The following is a 25,750-nucleotide window of genomic DNA, read 5'->3' as shown; positions in this document are numbered from 1 at the left end:
ATGTAAATATAATGTGACACAGAGGAAAATCAATAGGAATCTTGGAATATAAACAAGGCATTAAATTTAGAACTGAATGATTGTACTGTATATGAATTAATATAAAAAGAATATCTATCTTAGAAGAATGTAGTAAATTTCTAATTATTCATACACTTTCATTCATTTATTTACCTGTTATTCAATCAACAACTGTTACTATGGACAAGAAGTTAAAGACATTTTATCTTATTAATCAGCATTATGCTAGATTTAAATAATTTTCTAGTCTCCAGGAGATTCGTATTTTCAAGTCACCCAAAAAAACCAGGAAAATCAACCAAAATCTCATAGCTAGATAGTTGCTGAAAATCACAATGAATATTTTTGTGTTTTTTGATTTGCTTAAAGGAAACTGGTTATAAAATTAACACAAACACTTATATATTCAGGTTTTAAGATGACCTAAGCTTTAAGAAACTAATTTAAGCAAAACATTCTCTAAAGTAAACATGCTTTAAGGAAAATCTTGTTTTTAAAATTACAGTGCCAAAATTCAAAATGATTAGTGCAATAATTTATAGAGATAAAAATCCTGGGAGTAATTATATGCTTTTATTTTCCCAGACTAAAATATATATAATCACTTTTTCTAAAGAATTAATCAGCTTTCCATTCTAAAGTTAAGATAAATCTTTATGTCCATATAAAAAAATAAAATTTTTTCTTAAAAAGGAGGTAGAGAAACTTGTGAAGTGTGGTTCATTATTGTGTTTCCACAATAGCCAGAAATGAACTATCACTGATTGTAGCCAATAATAATAGCTAATGTAGAAGTACTACAAATGAGTTACTTGAATGAAGAAATAGACTGAGCAAGCAACTTATGTTGTCATTCAAATAAGCTTAAAACATCAAAAATCTTTAAGAAAAAATTGTCTTAGAACAACTGTGTCTCCAGCCTCTTTCTCCATTTAATCTTTATGGGTAGCTGCATGAATGTGCATGGGGACATGGACTTAGAAGAAACTAGAATATCTGCAGTACTCACAACAGTAGCAGTGTTATCAAACTGTGGTTAGAAATAAAGAGCTAATAGAAGTTACTGGGTCCAGTTTGGTTCCGGGGAAGCCCAGATTCAGCAGAAGAACTTGAGAAATTTTGGAAAGTTTGATTCAAAATTCAATTTTAAGTATAATTTAAAATGTCTTAAAATTCTGTTGAGAACATTGGGCACTCAAATGACGACATACTAAAGACTGCTAAAGCAGTAACTTGTATCACCTATTACTCTCAATTTAAGGAATATTTCAGAAATATTTTGTCTTCTCTGTTAATGATACATATCCTGAGGCTGCAAGTGAAGCAAGCAAAAACCAACAAACATGCTAACAGATCTCTATCTGCCTGTAATGCATCCAGTGAATACAGACTCAAAACTTCTTTGCAATTAAAACCAAATACTAAAAATAAATTAGATGCTGAGTTGAATCTGTCTATAAATGTCATTCATAATCTCAACTCTAATTTTCTTGTTAATGAAAATTAATCCCATATTATTTAAATGTCATTTTTATCTATTGAGGTAGCGTTTAAGATTTTATCCTAAAAATAAAATAAGTTTTTGCTGCTTTATAGCACTTTTTATAAAGTGGGGAAACTGCTGTCTAGTTCCGTTCTATTTTACAAATAAGAAAACTGACTACTATATATTTGTGACATGTAGCTATCTCTAAAGGAAGAGACTATCTTTTGACTACCAACTGTTAACACTGAAATTTAAAACATAATTGCATTTTACAACCAAATAAATTAAAGACTTTCTTTAGGCATTTAAGATAGTCTACTGAGAAAAGCAAAAGCATTGAGAAATGTAGTGATGAAAATTTACATACCTGTAGTTAACCTGTAATTTGGACAAAGGCCAAGGACCCTTAGTAAGGGAAAAAAATAGGACTCAAATTCTGACCTGTTTGAAGATCAAGGATATAAAAATATATTTGATGGACAGGATTTGCCCTAGCTAAGGTCTGTTAAGTCCTTGGGAGGGAGTCCATCACAAAGGAAGAATAATTCCTAGAAGAACAAGTCACATTCAGTGCAAAGTTCCAAGTACTGAAGAGTGAGGATCAATGTCAGTTCTGGGCATTGCTGGACACCAGTCTGGTTCAGCACCTTGGCTCTGTGGATGTGACTTGGTCTCACTGGCTGTATGAGACTCTGCAAGGAAGTGTGTGTGCACATGTGAGAGAGTTGTGGATCTAAGATCTGTTGATCAATAGCACTCACTCTGAGACCCAGGCAACTGTGTAGAGAAATGATGCCTAGATAATGTGCCTCAGGAAGATCTAGGGGCTGCTAGTTTTCCTCTGCAAGCCCCCTGGCACATCAGTGGTGGTCTACACAAGATGGGTGGGAACTACCATTTTCCTGGAATCTTACGTCTATGAGGTAATCATGACCTGAGTAAGCTACCCTCAGCATAGCCTGCTACATCACTACTTGAGTGGAATTGCAGTCCCATGGGTAGCCTTAGCAGTGACAAATGACACCTGGGACTGATTTGTGGATAAATATAACTATCTCAGGTACTATGAAAAATATTTAAGGAGGGTGAAATTTATAGAAGACTTGGGACATGTATACTAATATAAACATAACGTCTTTTGTTCTTACATACCCTGTGCTCATCTAAAGTAAAAAACAAAATTGACATAAACCTATATTATCATTTTAAAATGTGCACTTGCAGCTTATATCTAGTCTTTTCTGATATCTGGGGTTCAACTGAGAAATGCCCTGAGAACTAGTTTTCACTTTTAGAAATTCTTGCAAAATTGCAGGGCTAGAGGGAAAGGTGGAATTACCTCTCTTGCTCCAGGCCCCATGGCTTCCTGGTTGCCCATGCACATTACTGCAAACCACCCTACAAACCCTAGCAGCCATTCGGAGTGGCAAGCGAGGGTCAAAGTACTCTCCCATGTTTGTCAACATTTTCTCCAAAGGGCTCCTTCAGCAGGTCAGTGAGGCACAAAGCTCTCATTGGCATGTTTTAATCAATAGCCGTGCTAGACTTCACTGATGTCACTGAAGGTCACATTTCACTGGTAGCCTTGACTGAGCTGTAAGATCAGCTTGTGCCATTTTTAATGGACAATTCAATGATTAGCTATAATGAGATATAACTTGTTTAAAAAACTCTTAACTTGCTCCTATCTTTAAAAAAAAATCTTTCTTGCAAATGTGGGGGTTTTGAGGATAAACTTGCTTCTCCAAGAATCACAGAATTTGAGACCCCCAAGCTGATAACTTCTGCATGTCTGGAAGCTTGGCTCATATCACAGTTCCCAGATGTCAAAAGGAAAGTCTATGAACACAAGTGAAGAAACGTGAAATTGCTGTTCCATGTTTCTAAGGTAATAATATGACTTGTAAGTTCAGTGCAATAGTTTAATTGCATTTGCAATTGCATCTCAAAATACAGTATTGCATGATTAATATGCCTGTAACCCACAAAAGCATCATTCACTATGAAGGACAGCTTCTTGACAGAAGCAAAGGGCTAGGGCAAAGGAATCTAGCAGGGAAGACAAATCTGCCATAGAAAGTTTACCCTTATTTTTTTAAGAGAATAAAACACCACTGACAGTCACACTGATTCTACTTAGAATTATTTCTTAAGTAGCAATACTATTCCAATTTTTTTTTACTTCACATACCTGCTGAAGGGCAGTTATCAAAATATATACAGCCCTTAATTCACTCTAACAAACAAAAAATGAATTTTCCTTTTTTTCCCTGAAATGTGTTGAACTATAATAAACAGTATCACATGACCAAAAAGTTTCTAAAATAATAGTACCACTTAGTCATTCTATTTCAGTAGAGTGGACAAGAGTTATCAAAACAAATTAAATCAGTCCTAGTTAGGCTATTTACATATCAAGTCGTCACCATGGGATTCTTCCACTCAATCAGCTGCGCTCTAAAGTGTGCAAACAATTCTCAAAATGGTTCAGATAAATCTCTATTTAAAGGCATGGGAAAAGACATAATTAAAACTATTGGGAATTTTGCAAGAAATATAAGAAAATCTAGGTGGAAATTTAGGTGAAAATTAAAAAACCCAAAGAAGTAGCTAATTTCCAAGAAAAATTGTAAATTAGCAAAACTGACCCAAGAAGAGGTGCAAACTTGACAAATTATCATAAAAGAGATTTAAAAGGTGTTTCTTGTTCTACCATCACAAAAGCAAACAGCATCAATATGGCAAAGGGAAGCCTTAATGAACCTTTACAACAAAAGTCTCCAAGTTGTATAGATCATACACTTTGCCAACAAAAAAGCTTCTTGACTTCTACACAATTTTCTCTCATCCCACTCATGTTCACCCTTCCCCACTGACTGAATTTAGGGTCATTATTCACCATTGTTGTCTCTCCTTTGCACAACACTCACCTTGAATGACTTTTTCTCTCTTTTCCAAGTCAATGTGACCAAAACAAAATCACCTGGTTAAATTCAGCTCTCTTCCCACTTTGAACCTGCCCTTAATAGCTGAACAGATAATGGCTAGAAAAAATGTAGGTTATTACATTACTGGCATAATTATTTCTATATAACTGCAAACTTCAAATGGGTCCCCAGTAGTGCCTGACAGTCTTACCACATTTCCCTTATTAATTCATCCTTCAGTTCTATGATGCCACAAAAAGGGGGCACCTTTACTTCTTTTCAACTGTCCAACATTTCTTCCCATATTTTCCTTCTCACTTTATGATAGTGCTTCTAAGAAAATTGAAAGGATCCTGATTTAATTTCATCTTCTTAACATTATATTCTGTATACTCTCGATATTTGCACCCATATAGTCAGCATTCAATCCTGTTATAATGGAAAAACTGTTCTTTCTCCCACCTAGGGTCAACTCCTTCTCTTAAGCTTTGGAATCTATGTCCTCTCACTAATTCTCAGTCTTTGCTGCTTCAGTGATTCCTTCTGTCTCCTGCATCATCATTTCTCCTTCATTTTACTCAATTATTCCCACTTGCCGGCAAATACATTGTAGTGTCTCCCAACTTTAAAAAAATCCCTTACAGCAATTCCCAATCTCACTACCACCATATTTCTTCACTCCATTTTATAGCCACTACCCAAAATAAGATATTCTCCATTCCTCAAAAGTAATTCTATATTGAACTCCCCCAAATTAGGCTTCATTTTCAGAGCTCCACTGAAATAGCACTTATCAATGTCCTTAGTGAACTTGAATATTACCAAATCCAATGGTAACTTTTCAGCCCTTCCTTAAAAATTCAAGACAGTCTGACTCAGATAGCCACACTTCCTGTTCTGAAGTATTTCTTTACTTGGCTTGTAAGATACCATGCACAGCTTAGGCTTTTCTCCTGCCTGATTTCTTCCATTTTCTCTAACCTCTAAATCCATTTGTGGTTTGAAGTCTGAGACTTCTCTATCTGACTCTTTCCTAGGAAAGCAGACCCAGTCCTATGTTTTTAAATACCACCATTTATTTGTGAATTTCAAATTTAGATCTGTAGCCTGAGCCTCTTCTCTGAGATTTAGAGTCTTATACACACTGCCCACTCTACTCTACAGCTTTGCATAATTGGCTAATAGGCTTTTCAAACTTAACATGTCCAAAAATAATAATGATAAAATAAAAGGAAGGAAAGAAGGAGGAGGGAAGGGAGAAAAGAAGAAAGAAAGAAAATAACATATTCCAGGCTTCCTTCTCTTACTCCAGTCTTTCCCATTTAAATGGCATCACTGTTTGCCCAATGACTCAAGTTAAGAGCCTAGCTCTTTGACAGCCACATGTAAATCAATGAAGTTAGAACACTTTTCTCACACCATATGCAAAAATAAACTAAAAATGGCTTAAAGACAAATATAAGACAAGACACTATAAATCTCCTAGAAGAAAATATAGGCAAAACATTCTCTGACATAAATCTTAGCAATGTTCTCCTGGGGCAGTCTACCCAGGCAATAGAAATAAAAGTAAAAATAAACAATTGGGACCTAATTAAACTTCTAAGCTTCTTTTGCACAGCAAAGGAAACCAATCATAAGCAAAACAATATGACAGCCTACAGAATGGGAGAAAATATTTGCAAATGATGCAATTGACAAAGGTTTAATTTCCAGAATATATAAACATCTCATACAACTTAATAACAAAAAACCAAACAACCCAATACAAAAATTGGCAAAAGACCTAAACAAGCAATTCTCCAATGAAGACATACAAATGGCCAATAGGTACATGAAAAAATGCTCAATATTGCTAATTATCAGAGAAATGCAAATCAAAACTACAATGAGGTATCATCTCACACCATTCAGAATGGCCATCACTAAAAAGTCCATAAACGATAAACATGTATGGAGAGGGTGTGGAGAAAAGAGAATCCTCCTACATTGCTGGTGGGAATGTAGTTTGGAGCAACCATTATGGAAAACAGTATGGAGATTCCCTAAAAAACTAAAAACAGACTTAATATATGATCCAACAATCCCACTCCTGGTCATATATCCAGAAGGAACTATAATTCAAAAAGATACATGCACCCCAATGTTCATAGCAGCACATTTACAATAGCCAAGACATGGAAACAACCTAAATGCCCATCAACTGACGACTGGATAAAGAAGTTGTGGTATATTTATACAATGGAATGCTACTTAGCCATTTACAGCAACATGGATGGACCTGGAGATCATCATTCTAAGAGAAGTAATTCAGAAAGAGGAAGAAAAATACCACATGATATCACTCATATGTGGAATCTAAAAAAAGAAAAAAGGAAAAAGAGGACACTAATGAACTCATCTACAAAACAGAAACAGACTTGCAGACACAGTAAACAATCTTATGATTACTGGGGGAAAGGGGATGGGAAGTGATAAATTTGGGAGTTTAAAATTTGCAAATGTTAGCCACTATATATAAAAATAGATAAAACAAATTCTTCTGTATAGCACAAGGAACTATATTCAATATCTTGTAATAATCTTTAATGAAAAAGAATACATGTATAATGAAAATAAATATATGTATATATAAATGCATGACTGAGATATTATGCTGTATATGAAAAATTGACACATTGTAACTGACTATAATTCAAGTAAAATAAAGAAAATGCAAAAATAAATGAAGTTTATTTTCCACTGAGCCAATGAACTGGGGGGGAAAAAAGCGTAGCTCTTTGAGAAATGGGTGATTCCAGGATTAGGGCAGTATGAACCAAAAGCATTGTATAGTGACAAAAAATAAGGAAGGGAAAGAAAAACAATAGGCACAGTCATGTCAGAAGGACACAAGAACTGACCCAAAAGAATTCTCAATGGTCAAAGTTGGAATACTTTAAGCAATAAAAATAATGACAGTATTACATTATAACCCAAAGAATAAAATGAATATGTACGAGTCTATACTGATAAAAATAAGTGACTGAATAAATAAATAGGAGATAAGGAACAAATCTTCCTTGCATTAAACAAATTCCATGACATGAGATTTATGACATCACATAAAAATGCATGTGTGTCTGCATAAAGAGAATTATTCAGGGAAACCAATTTTGAAGCACAGAGTGGTTTTTGGACATTAGGCCCACATTTTTTTCAAGCAGAAAGCAACTTTTAAATATAAAATTGATTGCAGGGCTCCTTAATTTCACAGAGAAAATAGAGAATCGCTGCTAGAATTGATCAGATTCCCAGGAAGTGCATAAATTCTTACAGATGGTCCTAGGAACACAGCTAAATTACAGACTATGTTAGTGTACTTTCATGCTCAGCTGCAGAAAATAGAAATTAAACCTAAAAAAAGAAAAAGCAAAATCCACTGACAGGAATAAGAGGAAGATCTTTACAGCATTTGTTCCCTCAACTTTTAGTTAATGAAGCAGCCTACGGTATCTACCTAAAATGTTTTCATAGGCATTCTCCCTCATGGAAACCACACAGTTATCATCCTGCAGGGTAGGAATGGCCAAATAAAGTCTTAAAGGGTCGCTAGGGCTGCCCTGACGACTTTCATTCTCTTCAAAAAATGAGAAACAAATCTTAAGTCTGTTTTATAAAAGTATGTCCTTATCTTCTCTGCCACAGTAAGATCTGAGAAGTTTCACCAATATTCTCTGTAGAAAGTGCCCAGCACTTAGTAAGTAACTAATGTGTTTATGTATTTTCCCCAGATTTCAGAAACATTGCATGTAGTGGCAGTCAGAAATAGGGTTTATATATTCATGCAATTAATCTGGTCCCAAATCTGTCTGCTCGTTACACCACGGAGCACATTGTGCTAGTATCAAGTACAGCATGTGGATAAAGAAAAAGAGGGATTTATTCTAGATACTATATGAGGAAATTTTGTTGCATAAGTCTATCTGTTGATAGACTTCATAATAGATGACTTAATAGTAAAGTGATTTTACCATAAAGTGAAAAATGAACGCTAAGGGAAGATTTTTCAATCTATGAGTAGAGAAATGAAGATTCAGTGCAGTTCAAGAGAAAAATACTAGTAGCATGATAATGCAATAAAAAAGTGTTTAGGCTCTGGAATACTGAAAAACAGAGGTTGGCATCTTTCTGATGTTTTCATCTTTCTTCTGTGACTTTGGGCAAATTACTTAACATCAGTTTCTTCATCTGTTAAGTGGGCATATGAATGCCAACTTTGCATTTTGTAGGGAAGCCAACAGGCAAGGCAGTCAGGAAAAGCAATTTTCAGAGGAAGGGCAGAGACTGGATCTGAATACAAATGGGCATACAGTTGACATACTAAGACACTCCTCATGAAATGAGACATGAGTTATTTCACCGTCTATGTTGGAGCCAAGGGTGGAAGATACTGTTCCTTGTCTTCAAGAATGTAGCGCTAGGAAGAGGTGTACGTCTACGTGTACAAATGGCCAATAGGTTCATGAAAAAATGCTCAATATTGCTAATTATCAGAGAAATGCAAATCAAAACTACAATGAGGTAACATCTCACACCACTCAGAATGGCCATCACTAAAAAGTCCATAAACAATAAACATGTATGGAGAGGGTGTGGAGAAAAGAGAACCCTCCTACATTGCTGGTGGCAGATACCTTCCACAGATCTGAAGGGAAACCCACAATCCCATATGCAGTGGGAGAAAACGAGGCCAAGTGAGAACAGAGCCAAGTCATGGGTGGAGGAGCACTGAGTTTGTCATCTGAGCCCCAGATCCACTTTTTGCCTGATATGATTTCATCTATGTCTTTCTCAGTTACATGAACTAAGTTATCTTTTTTTATGTTCCAGCTGGATTGTGTGTTATTTCCACTTGCAATAAAAAGTCTTGATTCACATAACCATGACCGTTAAATTTGGTCTGAATATTTTAAAGAACTGCAAGGACAAATGCAATTAAAGAACTGGATATAGTTACTTATTACCAGTAAGAGAAATTAGTGAAGGTGGTTATGTTGACAGGTCTTGGTTGACCATCATACTGAATGAATTCTCTCTCTCATCTTAAATAGAGAATTTAAATGCAAAAAAAGGGAAAGAAATCTTAAAAGGTAATTTCTCCCAGTCTTTTAAGATAGAGAAACCAGTTGATTTCTTTGATTCATGCCTGGTAATCAGACTACAAAACGAAGGCAGATCAACACCAGATGGAGGCTATCACAACAAAAATTGGCCACAAAGAAACAAAAATGTATTTAAATTTAATCTGGAGTTACAAGATGTGGGATGCTAAACACAGCAGTTTCATTCTCTTTTATCCTACTTCAACACTGAAGAGAGAATTTTTTTTAATAAAGTAGATGATTTATCCTTTAGCTCATCTGAAAAATAAAGGAGACCCAATGAACCACTATATCTATTTATTTGTATTTAACACTGTTTCTAGCTTTTCCTTTTTTCACATTAAGCAGTATCTACACTTTATCTTTTTACTACTCCTCAATTAAGTGGAAACAGTATAGTGCTTTTTGCACCATTTTTTTCTTGTCATTTGTGTTTGTTTGTGTGTGTGTGTACATGAATTTGAAATGTATTTTGAAATATTATATTTTATTTATTTTTTTGTAGCCTTTGACCAATGTTTCCGTATTTCTCCCACTCTCCAACCTCTGGTAACCATCAGTCTATTCTGTTTCTATGAGTTTGTATGTTTTTTAATTTCACATATATGTGAGATCACACAGTATTTGTCTTTCTCTTCCTGACTTATTTCATTTAGCATTAATGTCCTCAAATTTCATCCACTTTGTCACAAATGGCAGGATTTTCTTCTTTTTGTGGCTGAATAATATTCCATCATATGTATACCACAATTTATTCATTCATCCATCCATGGGTACAGGTTGGCTATTGTAAATAATGTTGCAATGAACATAGGAGGTGCATATATTTCTTTGAGATAGTGATTTTATTTCCTTTGGGTATTTCCCAGAAATGGGATTGCTGGATTCCACTGGGTTGCTGGTTTTAAATTTCTGAGGAACCTCTGTAATCTTCTCCAAAGTGGCAGTACCAGTTTACATTCCCACCAATGATGCACAAGGCTTCCCTTTTCTCCACATCCTTGCCAACATTTTCTATCTCTTGTCTTTTTGATAATAGCCATTCTAACAAGCATGAGGTGATTTCTCATTGTTGTTTTGATTTGCATTTCCCTGATGGTTAGTGATGTTGAGCACTTTTTCATGAACTTGTCGGTCATTTGTATGTCTACTTTGGAAGAACTCTACCCAGATGCTCTGCCCATTTTTTAATGGATTATTTATTACTGAGTTGCATGAGTTCCTTATATATTTTGGATATTAACCCTTTATATATTATTTGCAAATACTTCCTCCATTCCATAGGCTGCTTTTTCATTTTGTTGATTATTTATTTGCTGTGCAGAAGTTTTTTAGTTTGATGATTTTTGCTTTTGTTACTTGTACTTCTGGTGTCGTACCCAAAAACTCTTTGCCAAGACCAATGTCAAGGAGTTTTCCCATATATTTTCCATAAGAAGTTTTGTGGTTTTAGGCCTTACATTTAAGTCCTTAATCCATTTCAAGTTAATTTTGTGAATGGTGTTAAGATGGGGTCCAGTTTCAACTATTTTTTATGTGAATATACAGTTTTTCAAATACCATTTGTTGAAGAGACTATCCTTTCTACATCAAGTGTTTTTGGCTTTCTTATAAAATATTAGTTGACCAAACATGCATGGGTTTATTTTGGGGGTCTTTATTCTGTTCCATTGATCTATGTGTCTGTTTTCATGCATTATAATACTGTTTTAATTACCATAGTTTTGTAATATGATTTGAAATCCAGAAGAATGATGCCATCAGTTTTGTTCTCTCTCAATGAAACATATTTTGAAGTGGATTTTAAAATAACTTTAAACATTTTTAAGGATCTTTTAATGCACCAAATTTCCAGACTAAATTAGATCCTCATGTGAGATTAAAGAAATTATTTAATGATAAAATAGAGTCAAAGGCTATAATAGTTTTATATTAGGAAAAATATTTTTCAGTTCATCATATTAAGAATCTGAAGAAAAAATATGATTATCTTGATATATATATATCAGTGAGGAATTGGATGTTACTTTATGTTCATTATTAATTAAAAATTCTTAATAGAAGGGTACCTCCTTAGTATAAAGGATATCCAATGGTCAATTAAAGGTGAAACCCTGGAAGCTTTTTCATTTAAAGAAAAAAAAAGCCTATGCCTTTCCTAATACTAGAAATAATCTATTAGAACATATATAGAAAAGTCTCACTCGTCAGAGGCACAAAAGTATTTTAAAAACTTAGAGACTCAGCAAGAAAAAATGCACTGCCAAGAAGAAAAGCACAAAACTCTACTGTGGGTAATATAAAAGTTAAATGTGGAAAGATATCTGGCATTCCTGGAACGGAATTGTAAAGATGTCAGTTTGCCTTATGGACCAAATTAACTCATAAATTTAATGTAATTCCAATGGCATAGCAATGGTTTGTTTGGTAGCTTGACAATACTCCTCTAAAATTCAAATAACAATCATGTGAGAATAACTTACAGAGTCTTTAAACAATATGGTAGTGTATTGTGTTTCTGTTTATAGTAGTGCGTTAGGGCAAATTGAGAACACCTATGTAAGATAATAAAACTTACTTGAAAGTCATAACATAACACCGTTGTTAGGTTAGGAATAATCATCCAGATGATGAAATAGAAAGAAAACCACAGATGCTGATCTTATTGTATACGAGAATTTGGTTCAAGATAAGAAAAGAATTTCAAATCAATAGCAAATATTGTATTATTCAGTACATGATTTTAGGAAAACTGGACAATTATCTTCCTTTTTCACACAATATCCCAATGTAATTTTCAAATGGTCTCAAGATTTAAATATATATTAGAAATTTATGAAAGTTCTAGAAGAGATTATTTGTATGCAATTAATCTTGGGAGCAGAGGTCTGCCTAAACATTTTCTAAAGGCCAATTCCATGATATATTTGACCACATAAACATATTTCTATGGCAAACATAAACACAGTTAAAAAACAAATGACAAAAAAGTTAGAATATTATTGCATACATGTTAATTAAATAATCCTTAATATTATAAAACAGTGAAAGAGAAAATCACAATAAAAAAGAACCACAATAGACAGTTTATACACACAAAAAAAGGGTAAATAAATAAATACATAAATAATTAGCTTCCTAGTATTCAGAGAAATTCAAGTTAAAGCACTAAAGGGGTATCAGTTTTTACCTACAAAATTGGCCAGGCCTATTCGTATGTATGTATGTATGTATACAGGTATGCACACACATACACAGAGAGAGAGAGAGAGAGAGAATACCTAGTTAGTTTGGCAAGACACTGGGGAAATAGGCACTCAACTACTTCAATTACTAGAATATAAATCGGTAAAGCTTTCTGGAGGGCAATTAAAATGATACCGTTCGAACTATAATTTCCATCTTTAGGGAAAAATTGATCTACAAGCGTGTTATAACAGCAGCAATTATACTAGTGAAAAATTCTAGAACACTATTGAAATGAATGAACACAATAAGTCTTCTTAGGCTGAAATATATGAAAATAGAGACTATATAGATATTGTGAAATACTAAGAAATTTATAGATAATAAAACTTACCCATAATTCCACTTTCAGAGAAAGCTTTTCTTAAGGATTTCTATGTTTGTATAAAAAATATGTGTTTCTCTTTTTGCTTCTGGATATTATTACATTAATACCTCATGTGTAAGATTTCACAAATGGCATGAAACTAATACAAACTTGTACAATTAATGTGAATTATTTATTAATACGAATATATTTTCATGTCAATAGATACATTTGTTCAACTGTTTTTAATGGCTACATGATAATCTATTGTACGGGCTTTCCATAGATTATTTAACCAATTGCGTAGTATATAGGTTCTGTATAACTTTTCACCATAAGAAAAAAATGCTGCAAAATAATCTTTAAAGCTAAATTTTTAAGCTTTTTTAAAGTAATAAATGAATGTTAAATATATTGATTCAAAATATTTCAATGTTCTAATTTTAGATCATCGAATTCTAACTTACTAATAAATTTAAAACTATGTTAGGAGTCTGGAAGTTATTTCATTTGTACTGGCAATATTATATGCTTAAGTTGGAAATTTCATGAACATCTGACATGAAAACATTTTTCTTATGGGTCTGTACCTATTGAAGGAGACCCTAATTGTATCCAACAATCTTAATTAATTTCTATACAATTAGCCTATTTCAGTTCACTCATGTCATGTTTAAGATAACAAAAATCATCTGATCAATTAAGACATATCTTTTTCATAAAAAAGTAATGAACACACCAATCAAAAATAAACTTATTTAGGACTTAGTGTTACAAGAATCAAATAAAATGATTTGTTTAAAACATCTAGCACAATGCCTGAAAAATGATAAAATGTTTAATAAAAGCTTGCTGTTACAATTATTAACATTAAGTAATGTGAGGGAAATATAGGACCCATTCCCTACCATTAAGGAGACTAAAATAATTGTAATTATAAATTTTAGCCATTTTCATATTCTAGCTGCAAACCTAGTGAATGCTAAAAAAGTAAGAGCTGTTCTGTTGAAAATAGCAGTGCTTATTTAGGCTCTTTAACCTAGATTTCCTGGATTTCATTCATTCTTTAATTTTTCATCAAAACATTTGTTTATCTCATGTTGAGGTGTCTTTTTAAAAATATATGCTTCTTTATTAGTGTCCATAAATTTTGTCAAGTTTATTCCCTCGGTTTTCTTTTGCGGCTCCTCTAGCTTATGCAGATTCTTTTAAGAAATCTAGGCCAAATGTATATATCATACATTATATATGTCTTATGTAGCCATGATCTTAGCTTAGCATTTAATTTTAGTACTGGTTAATAACCACCACAACTGTCAGCCTAATCATCAATTCTTTTGGTAAATGAAAAGTTATTAAAGTGCGTGTGTGTTTGTGTGTGTGTGTGCACGCATATCTGAAATTGTATGTGTATATATATATATATCTGAAATTTGTACTACTCTCTCCAAGCCAAGGTGATGGTTGTCATAGAAACAGCAAACAGCAGAAAGTCAGATCTGACATAGCAAGAAGATAATGGACAACACCTCTGGGGAAATTATGAAATAGAACAGGCTAAGTTAAAAAAATTAACTACGTTTAAAATTAATAATCCTTATTTCTTCCAAGCCAGGTTTCTCAAAGGCAGAATTAAATACCCCAAACTCTGGCATTGTTAAGATTCAAAATATACACGCTTTTTTAAATGTAGAAATTATAGGCATCAGAGCACATTTAAAGATGAAACATATAAAGTATCCTTAATTGTGAATATTTAAAAGTAATTTCATTAATATGATTTAAAACCAAAATATGTATATTTTTATTACCACTATCATCCAATCATGGCGTAAAAATATATAGCATTGATTGCATTTCAGTCTCCACAACAGCACAATTAATGGGACACACTAATGTATTTCAGCCAGAAATATCTAGTGCTTTTAGCACTTGGTGCAGCAATCTTCACCAGCTTTCACAGTGCTTTGGAAATCATTTTAATAGAATTTGGTTTGAGTTTTTTGTTTTTGTTTTTTGCCATGCTAAGATTACTGCACATATCCATTAGGATCTTCAAGTGATTTAATAATTTATTATATAAATCAAGTTTCATAATACTTCATTCAAATTCCTAGAGCTATAATTTATATAAATCAATCTTTATTACTGCTCCATTATTATATTTATGAGATAAGATAAAACCAAATGCAACAAATTGAGTGTCCACTTTAATTTTAACTCACTACAAATACTTTCCTACCTAAAAATTAAATATCATTAAAAGAAAACACCTTTCTAGTTTTTATGTGTTGATCTTTGGTTAAAAATCAAATATTTATGTTTTGTTATATTTATTACAATTGCTCTTTCTTCATTACATTTAAAAAGCGTACTTTAAACCTTAATCTGACTATCAGTGGAATTCAGTAAATTTGAGACATTTAACTATTCCAGTTCATGCCAGATCACTGTAGCTGAACGTATAAAACATATGGTACAATTCTGTGGCCCTAAAACATTCCCAGTTTATTCCCAAATGCTTCAGACAAAAAAGAAGTAACATTTTCAGAGTACAAACACATACCTTCCAAAGTGAAATGGTTAAATATTGCAGCCAATTCAGAAACAGCACCAACTGGCTTTTTTTTTTTTCTTCAGCCGAACCAGGTTTAATTTTTTTTTACATTCACATGCACACAAATATACTTCCCTCGAGCTGTCAGAGAGCATCAGATTGCCTTATTTGCATGATGAATTTTAAAATCTTCTGAGAAACACAAGGACATTTGCTTCAGGCACTATGATTTTATCATCACCATCATAAACAACGAGTATAAAGCCAGTCAACCTCTGGTATTCAAACCAAAGCCAAAAAGTTATGGCACTTTGAAAAGGGTTAGCAGAATTTTAATCACCTAAATTCATTTGGATCCGTTTTTCGAGTCACAGTATTTTGCAGTTGGGTAATCATCTCTTTATTGTCCATGAACACTTCTAGATGACCCCAAAGTACGGATATGATTCTTACCAAGAAATTTATAAAATGCAGAGACTAGAAGAAATGTTTGTAAAAAATTACATTGTCAGATGATAATATTCTGATCACTGATATAAAGATGGTATCTTTAATATCTAATAGAAACTTTCATTCTTGTACTTTATGAAATATAACTACAATAACAACTCCAGCTATAGACATTCTGAATTAATAAGAGATGTGGGAAACTGGAAGATTTCCTATGATGTATTTTGGATCTCATGCTAATAGGGACTTAGGCCTTGAATGATGTAAGGAATAGTAACGTGAACACCACCAGAACTACCTTTGTATATAATTTTTTGTGGTAGCTAAGTAAGAGTTTAAACCACAGGCGATGTGCTGTTTTTCTAGGTTCATTATGATACCAATATATAAAATTTTATTTGAAATTCATTCTGATTGTGCTCTTACATTTAAAGTCAAAATTTAAGTTAAGCTTTCCAGGGCTTAAAACAAACAAGCAAACATAAAAGCTAATTCTGTACCTAGCCAGTGAAATGGAATATAATTACTGCATTCAGTCAGAAGCTGTGACTGAGTCTCATTGAAATACAAGTTAAGAGGGTTTCCTGAAGTCTTGAATTATTGAATAAGTAACGTAGGGTCCTGGAGTTCAAGGGTTGGAAAGATATCATTATCATTTTCTTTTTCCAGGGGATCCAGGATGCCCTTTCACCCTTCTGGCAAAAGTGGAACGTACAAAGGTTTTGCTTCTAAAGTAAATGAAATAATTCTCTATTTGTTAGCTGCCGTTGGTGATGCACAGTGTATACTGCATCTCACCTACTTTTCATCGTAACATTTTCACATTATCACAAGAAGCATTAAGTCACAAGAAGCATTATGTCACCAAGACAAACCAATTTCCTTCATGTAAATGTAAAACAACATGTTTGCAGTTAAGATATTTCCATCAATGTCAGGGACATACAAGCAAAGACTCAACAGTCTGCCCTGTCACTTACTTACAGAAAGAGAAGGAGAAATTGTTCATTCACACTCAATTGAATTCTTGGTCCACTATTTCTCTAGGCTCATTGAATTTATTTATAAATTCATCACTGGCATTATAATACCAGGAGATATTTGAACTTTCATTGGAAACCAACGAAGAAAAGGGGGGGGGGGTGGCAAACAGGAGATGAGATGCCAATTACCTTCACCAAAAAATACTCATTCTGTTTCTAAGAGAAGCTGGCACAAAAGATACAGCCATGTCTTTCGCTTAATGATTTGGTTCCCTCTGCTTGGTAGTCAGTGATGTAACAGACCCATCAGAGAGCAGCACAGTCGAGTAAAGGTCAGTCCTCTAGGGATCTACAATAAAGTCCTCTGCCACTAGCTCACATCTGGATTGTTGTTAAGGCACTCTCCCTAGGCTGTGGTCTCCATATCCGTAAAATAAGGGAGGCAGTCTAGATGTTTTCAAAGGCCATGCTAGTTCTAACATTCTTTGAATTCAAAATGAGGGTTGATTCTTTACTATAGTTTTTTGGTCTTACTCTGAAGTATAAGATCGTTAGATCCTCTCAAAAAAACTAAAAATATTTTCTTCCTCAATTTGTTCAACGTTACAAAATAGTAATGTTTTGTACTGGAGATCAGGCTGAGAATAGCCCACAGTAACCGGAATACCCCAGAGGTCACATTTTCCTTCTGTTCTTTTTTACCCCTCCTCCCCACTGTTTATCCCAAATCATAGTTTTGATCACACATTCTGTTACAAGTTGTTCAATGATGCATATCACCATTTCCTTATAGAGGAGTATCAGTAAATGTTTTCCTCAAAACCCTTGAAAACTCACAATGAAAAGTGCTGAAAAAGTTAATCAAGCTTTGCTGCTGCTTTCTTCACTGGCCTGACCCCTCTGTGCACAGCAGATATCTCCACCTTCACAGACTCTTGCCATGGTGATGAAACAGAAAAGTTATAACCAGATAGCAAAAGTTATCAGATAGCTCATTTTATCAAAATAAAACCACTCTCCACTCAAACTTTTACCCATCCAGGGAACTGATCAGGTACTCACAAAAAGTGCCTGATCTATAATTTTTCAAACCCCTCTAAACCACCAGAACATAACTTTCAGCTGCAAAGTATCTTGAGCCACAATTGCAAGACCTGATGGTGTTTAAATGGCCATTATAGGTACTTCGTGAACTCACAAGCTATAGAAATCAATAGGCATCTTGCATAGAGAAGTCCTGCAATTGATTTTTTTAGGAGAGTCAATTTATAACTTTAGGAGAAGCACAGACACCAGGGAGGTTGTAAGCATGCCAGAGGTTTGAAAAAAAAGAATCACAGGTGTGTGGAAAATGCTGCCCTGCACTAGAGGAGGTGGATCACAAAGAAACAGGGTCTAGATTGATGGTGTTTTTCAGGAGTGGCAAAAAAGAAACAAGTTGAGAAATACTAGGCAGCTCCTTCTGTGCTGGGGGATTAGGGAAGAAGAACTCTCAAGGTATGCAGAAAAGGTATTTAATAGAGTGTTCCTGGGGGTCTTGAATTTAAATGTGTACTGTTGCTTTTCTAAGGATAAGCACATCCAATAGACTCATTCTCTCCAGTTTTAAAAAAAATTTCCTGAAATTTTAAAAATAAAGTACTGCATACTTGAAAAAAAGAGAAAAGAATAAAAGGCAACTTTGAGATGATGGAAATGTTAATTAGCTTGAATGTGGTAATCATTTCACAATGCACATGTATATCAAAACATCACATGTGCCTTAAATGTATACAACTTTTACTTGTCAAAATAGTGTAAAAATTGTCTAAAAATTCATCTGTTCACTCAATAAAGAAGTCTAAGCGTCATTCACTCTCACTGTCACCAGTGCTTTTCCAGGCACCATGGGTGACAGCAAGGCTTGTGCCTGCCACAAGGCTACAGTCACTTAGAGGCAGAGGCAAAAAATTTTCAACAAAACTTATCCCCCCAATCCACTGATTGACTGACAACAACCTTCCTATGTAACTAATCTTATTCTCAAAACAGCTATTGTTTTTTCCCTTCTCCCAATGCTCCTTTTTTCCTTCTTACTTTTTTATACTTTGTACAAGTTCATAAACAATAAATTTTACTTTAGTCAAGAGATAAATAATGCAGATGCTAAAAACTTATAAAATCATACCTACTTTTATTTTCTAAACGCTTCTGAAAAAGACGAGGGAGAATTTATGAATACTAAACAAACTTCTGAATTCTCGGAGGTGGGAGAGAGGAGGGTTAAAAATGGAATTAGAGGGGGTCACATCACATTATATAAACTTTAGTGTGAATTTTAAAAGGCTGTTTTGGTGAGTTAAAAAATTCCCAAACACAAACGCCCTAGAAAAATAATGCTAGGAAATACTATTGTGGAAAAAAAAAACACAACCTTTTTTGTATTGGAAAATTTTTATGTTTACTTAATGAATGCACCTTTAAAAGGAAGTTTATACCCATCATCCTATGAGGGGAGGGTGAATTTATAGTGCTTTTATTGACTTTGGTTTTGCTTTGCATGATGTTAAATCATCTAAAAAAATAATTTGAAAATCTCTCTTCCCCTAATGATTGGGGTTGAATGGACATGGAGACGTTGGAAAAGATTCACCTATTTCAAAATCTTCATATGTGCATCTGTTACAAGGAACACAATTTGAAATGGCTACAATTTTAAGTTTAAACATATTACACTAAGTTAAATAATGTTCTTCACATTAACTGCTTAGGAGAAGTAAATACATGTAGAAAGCTGTATTTTCTGTAGTGCATGAACCTGGCCTTGGGTCTGCAGTTTACTGGTGTCCAAACAACTATAGAATCTCAAAGCTTTCAAGGCTTTTATTTTAGAAGGGCATTTTTTAAAAACAAACATTTTCTCACGTAGGAAGTGAATGCGTTGTGCTCAGCACTGCACATATTCCACGATTCACTGACCAGTATTAGACTTTCAGAAGAGCTCAAATGATTGGATTTCGAAAAGATGGATCTATTTCAGAAAGCTGAAGACACATACAAAATTTTCTTCAATTGCTGTTTGCTTACCTGCAACTGGACTCATTTCCGATCCGATACTCTCTTTACAGAAAAACAGAAGTACACTACTGAGACTTAAATAAGCAGAATGGTTATTCGTATCATGTTTTGCAAATTAAGTCTGCTATGATAAAAAGCTTGGATGCAGATATAAGCCAGTGGATAAAGATAAAAACTCCAAGAATTGACCATACAACACAATTTAGAGTACAACCTGAAATACAGCCTCAGATACTCACCAGTGAAATGATAAGAAGTGGACGGACTGACACTATCAACACTGGCAGCACTGTCACAGCTAAAAACTTCATCATCGGATTCCCGCAAAGAGGAGCAGGGTGAGGAGTCGTCAATTTCTTCCAACTTCCCCTTTAAAATTCCACTCATCGCTGCAGCACTGTCACATGCACCTGTAACAGGAGTGGGAGCAACAGAGCATTGAAACATTTCACCACTGACTGCATAGTCAAGGTCTCCACATCATTTGGGGGGGTTGTAATTTTTTGACCCATCTCTACCAGATTATCATATCCATGCAGAAATCATTCTTTCCATCACGTTTGAAAGCACTGAAAACAGTTCTACCCTGATTCATTGCTATTTGCATTCTCATTCTGACAGCAGTATTTTATAAGAAAAAAAGTCAAAATTAAGAATGAAATCAGAGGGCTGCATAAGGAAATACACTTCAGGGTTCTGAAACGTCAAAACAGGAGTCAAATGCATTTATTTGATTTGTTCTAGTAAATCATGTGCTGTCATTGCCAGAGCCAGGGTTCAGAACGAAACAGATCACTCACTTGCATGCTGTCATATCCAGGGCATACTGATTAGGGCATGTCTATCCTGCCTGGGGTTTCTTTTTTCTCAGGTACAAAGGCATCTACTTTCCTGGGGCTCTTTGTCCGTCAAAAATCAAATTGGTTGCTAAGAATGGCTATACCTACAGAATTTAGCTATCTTATCATGTTTCCAGTCAGTTCAGCAAAGCTACAGGGAATACTTGAGTCCTATGTCACGGAGGTTTGCTGAAAAGATTTTATACAGGGTAAACCAGTCCCTACGCCTTTTGCTGGATAAAATTTTTTCTTTTTCTTTTTTTTTGCTGAAATATAGTCAGTTTACAATGTTGTGTCAATTTCTTGTGTACAGCATAGTATTTCAGTCATACATATACATACATACATTCCTTTTCATATTCTTATCCATTATAGGTTACTACAAGATATTGAGTATAGTTCCCTGTGCTATACAGTAGGACATTATTTATCTATTTTACATATAGTAGTTAGTATTCGCAAATCTCAAACTCCCAATTTATCCCTTCCCACCCTCTTCCCCCACAGTAACTATAAGTTTGTATTCTATGTCTGTGAGTCTGGTTCTGTTTTGTAAAAAAAGTTCATTTGTGTCTTTTTTTTTTAGATTGGATAAAATATTAATTTAGGTCTCTTCATTCCTTGTATCAACAAGGTAATGAAAGCCAGCAGAGGTAGCCTGATGCATTTTTTAAAATTTGTTAATGTCAATTTAGATGAGTCATTAGACCTCTGAGAGTAATAATTTCTTCATAGCCATAAAGTCACTCTTAAGGTGATCTGCAGTTGCGAAAACAAGTTCTTGCAATGGCAGTTACCCTCAATGGATAAAGAGGGTCAGATAAAATAAAATCATGTAGTCATCTCAGTCTTCTCTTTTGCCTACTGTTATTTGTACCAAATATATCAAGAAATACTTCTCTACCCTAAGGAAAATGATAGCCTAGGAACAATAACAAGTGGTCTTACAATCAAGGAGATAGTGGGTGGTAAGCAGTGGGAACTGTGGCAAACTGGAGATGCACACCCAGGTCAAAGGTAGAAGCCACTACCCAGGTTCAGAGCTTTTCATTCAGCTCATGCTTTCCCAATTTAATCCACTCTAAAATCTGGTCAATGTCCCACTCACATTCATAAGCACTCCTTGACACTGTTAGCTTTCACATTCCTCATTCTCCTTTTCCTTATTAATATTGTTTATAAAATTAAAGGAGTGGTTTTTAAATTACATTGTAATTTAAAGCCCCATTTGGGTTGACTCTACGAGACAGATGAAGAATGGCTCAGATCTGACACTTGGAAGAGTTAACAGACTAAGGAATCAAAACATTCTTCCCGCTATTAGCCCAACACAACATCTAAAATGCCTTTGCTAGAGATACATAAGTTGGGGGAACAAACTTATTTTACAAAAGACTGTTTGCACAATACATGTTACCAAGGAGAGGTGACATCTTAAGCCATCAAACCTCAGCATGGCAATCCTATCTCATAATAAGGAACAAATCTCACTTTAAAAAGTTAAAGTCACTTTAACTTTCTTAAAAAGACTGGCCACTTTCTTTGTACCTCTCAGTGACCTCATGGTCTTTCTCAATTTTGGTAGCTATACTTCCATGAGGCATATCTGCTCCAAGTCTTTCTGCTGACTGGCTTCCTTGGTTTCTGTATTTTCTGCTTCTTAGTCTCCCCAGCTGGCATATGGCTTGGCTTCTGACAGAACATCTTCTACTTCATTGTATCCTGAAAGCCTCAACAGTAAACACCAGTTGTCTCATTCTTTTAGTACATCTCAGTTCAAATTGTTGAGTAAGGGAATCTGTGTGTCCTCATTCAGATATTTATGCCATCCTGTAGAAAAGAGATCTGTTTGTCTTCTGTACTTTGTTAAAGGGCCATTTATTATTTACTCAGTAAACATCTACTGAGCATCTATCATGACCCAGTGACTATTTTAGATGCTGGAGAATGATAAAGTAACAACACAGAAAAAAATTCCTTCCTCTAATGGTGCTCACTTACTGGGTGTTGTTGAAGGGAAGGGGTAGACGAATAATAAACAGATAAGTAGATTAAATAGATAGTATGTCATGCGGAGATAAATGCTATGAAGAAAGATAAGTAGCCCAGTGATACAGTGACTACTAGGTTCGCTGACAGAGAACATTGCATTTTGAATTAGTTGGTAAGCTAATGTCACAGAGGGGAAGGTAAGGGAGCCAGCAGTTTTGACACCTGGGGAAGAGCAGGCCAGGCAGAAGGAATGGCATGTGCCCAGGTCCTGGGCTGGGCACAGTAGGCAACGAGGTTAAACAGGTATCTGGGGCTACATTGTGTAGAACCTGTAAGGACTTTGGAGACTACTCTATGTGAGATGGAGGTTTCTGCAGGGCTTAAGTAGTGGAGTGATGAGATCTGACTTATACTTTCAAAGGACTACTCATTTGCCTGTTATTTCATTTAAAAAAAAAAAAAAGCGAAAACCAGAGGGCCTATGGTGAAGGTAGATTTGACAGAAGAAAGGAAATTAAGGAGGAACTTGCAGCTCAGATGAACAGTTAAAATCAGAACCTGACCAGGCTGAAGAGGTAGGTTCCTTTTGAGGGGAAAGAATTCAGAAAGATGTTAGAAGGGGAGGGAGGGTCAAAATGCTTCCCAAAGCAATGTGGTTCCTTAATTTTACCTACAACCGTCTCTGGTCTCTAAATTTACCAAATATTTGATGATGGTGGGACCACCTTACCTGCTAGATTTCAAATAGGACCAATTCTGATACATCGTACCACTTTCTGGTACAGCTTTTGCAAATTAACAATGACAAAGTAAGCTTTCCTTTATTATTCTAAAGGAATATTTCTTTTAATTTGGTAGAGAAGAGGCATTATATGGATGGTGATCACTATCAAAGATTTACTTATTAGTGGGAAAATGGAGGTTAAGAGTTAATAACTATTTTATCCACCACTCTCCCTAAAAGTTACTTATTCAAGATTTTTAAGAAGTAAAATCCATAACCGCAACTTATTACTGCAAGAATTATAGGACTCTGGCTCTCAGAGTTGACCTTGCTTGAAATCCATTGAAGAATCTTTCTTATCTTCAAGTGACTTATGGAGGTTTTTAAAAAATTGCAGAAAATCTCCTAAAAAAAGAGAGCTGTTGATAGATTTTTTAAAATGTTGATGTAGCTTTTTTATTATTTATAGGAAACTATTTGGAAATTTTTCCTTAACAGGTATGAAATCAAATAAATAATTTGTGTGGATTTGCTCACATCTATACTTTTAGTTCTGGTAGCCTCGAAGAAACTTGCACAGCCATTTAAAGAGAGACTGAACTGTGTAATTAGATTCTGAATAAACACAAAGAAAGGATGGGAAAAAAGGTCCCAAAGCATAAGAAATGCTTGGAGACAGACAGACAGAGAGAGAAAGAGAGGAGAAATAGATTCATCCTACTTTGTGTTTGCCAATTTGATTCTACTGTGGTGTGCTCTGGTTGTAGTGCTAAAATTGCAATGTTACAATTATTTCCATGACAACAGACAGAGAGATCTTGCAGGAGAAGTTAAATTGTGAGAGAGACTAAGACACTGCCCCCATTCAGATGTCTGCAGTAATAGGTGGGAAGGGAGAACAGTTATTATGAATGTCCTTGACTGAGTTTGCGCCCTCTACATAGTCCAGTGAGAGCAATCCTAAACAATATTCAGTCACCCTGTAACACAGAATGCTGTTTTGAGAGTATATGGCTGGAAGAAACTGTTAGGAAACAGAGGCAAGTATGGATAACTTGATTTATATTTTTTTAGCACCTAAAAATGTATGATATTTGTTAAAAGTCAAAAGTTTTAGAATTCTAATTCAGGGTCTCTTAATGGACCTCCTAAAGGTCCTGTGTTTCCTACGTCCAAAAAAATGGAATCTACTTAGATTTTCTTAGTCTATCTAACAGGAATACTATATTCTTACTGATCCTATATCTAGTAATTCTTTTTGATAAGGATACAAAATAATATAATTTTTAAATGCTGTTCCTAATATGAAAACTTTTATAAATTATAAATTGTATCAGCCAAATAGATGAGTCAGATTTTGAATTAAAATATTCAAAATAATAGTTGAGTGCTTTTATACAAATTCATTCAAAAGACAGAAGAAATTTTAAGAGTAGGGGAAGAAAATAAATTATTTTATGTTCAATTTATGACACAATGAGAAAAAACTGAATTAAGACAGGTCACTAAGTGAATCTAAAGTTAAAAATATAATTTGCTATTTTGAGGTCAGAACTACTATGAATGATGGATACATTGCCCTTCTTACAGATGAATATTATTTTTCTAAAAATAATAGTTTAGAGCTTATATGCATCTCTCTCAAGAACTTAAATATTTGTTGTCATTAGGCAATTTTTACAGAATAAAATACCCAATGGTTGATTTTATTATTATGAAACTATGACACCAGAAAGCCCAATATATTAAATAGTAAACCTCTAACACCATGTATATATTTTTAAGTTCCTTTTATTCCCCCATGACAAGGACACTTCTGTGAAACTAGGGTACAATCATGGGCTTGGGTTGGTTACCAAGGTTAACTGGCAAAGACTAGAACAAGAGTGGGGACAGACTGTTGGATTCAGAGATGGATGCAGAATAAAGGTGAATAAAAGTCAAAGTAGGTTGAATGGTCCTGGGAATATGGAGGGAAAGTAGGAAAGACTTTGTAAAGAATGGAGGAAAATCCCCA

The 25,750-nt window shown here is 34.4% G+C and overlaps 1 protein-coding gene across 1 annotated transcript in view; it reads right to left on the bottom strand.

Annotated features, from left to right (window-relative positions):
• Positions 1 to 25,750, bottom strand: part of CSRNP3 (cysteine and serine rich nuclear protein 3) — a 179,967-nt gene that overhangs the window by 144,512 nt on the left and 9,705 nt on the right. Inside the window, exon 2 of the mRNA XM_031451575.2 lies at positions 20,418 to 20,588. The gene's annotated coding sequence lies outside the window, so the exon portion shown is untranslated. The remainder of the gene's footprint in view (positions 1 to 20,417; positions 20,589 to 25,750) is intronic.

Source organism: Camelus dromedarius, chromosome 4 (assembly GCF_036321535.1).
Source record: "Camelus dromedarius isolate mCamDro1 chromosome 4, mCamDro1.pat, whole genome shotgun sequence".
NCBI lineage: Eukaryota > Metazoa > Chordata > Mammalia > Artiodactyla > Camelidae > Camelus > Camelus dromedarius.
This window is presented reverse-complemented; position numbering and strand designations above follow the sequence as displayed.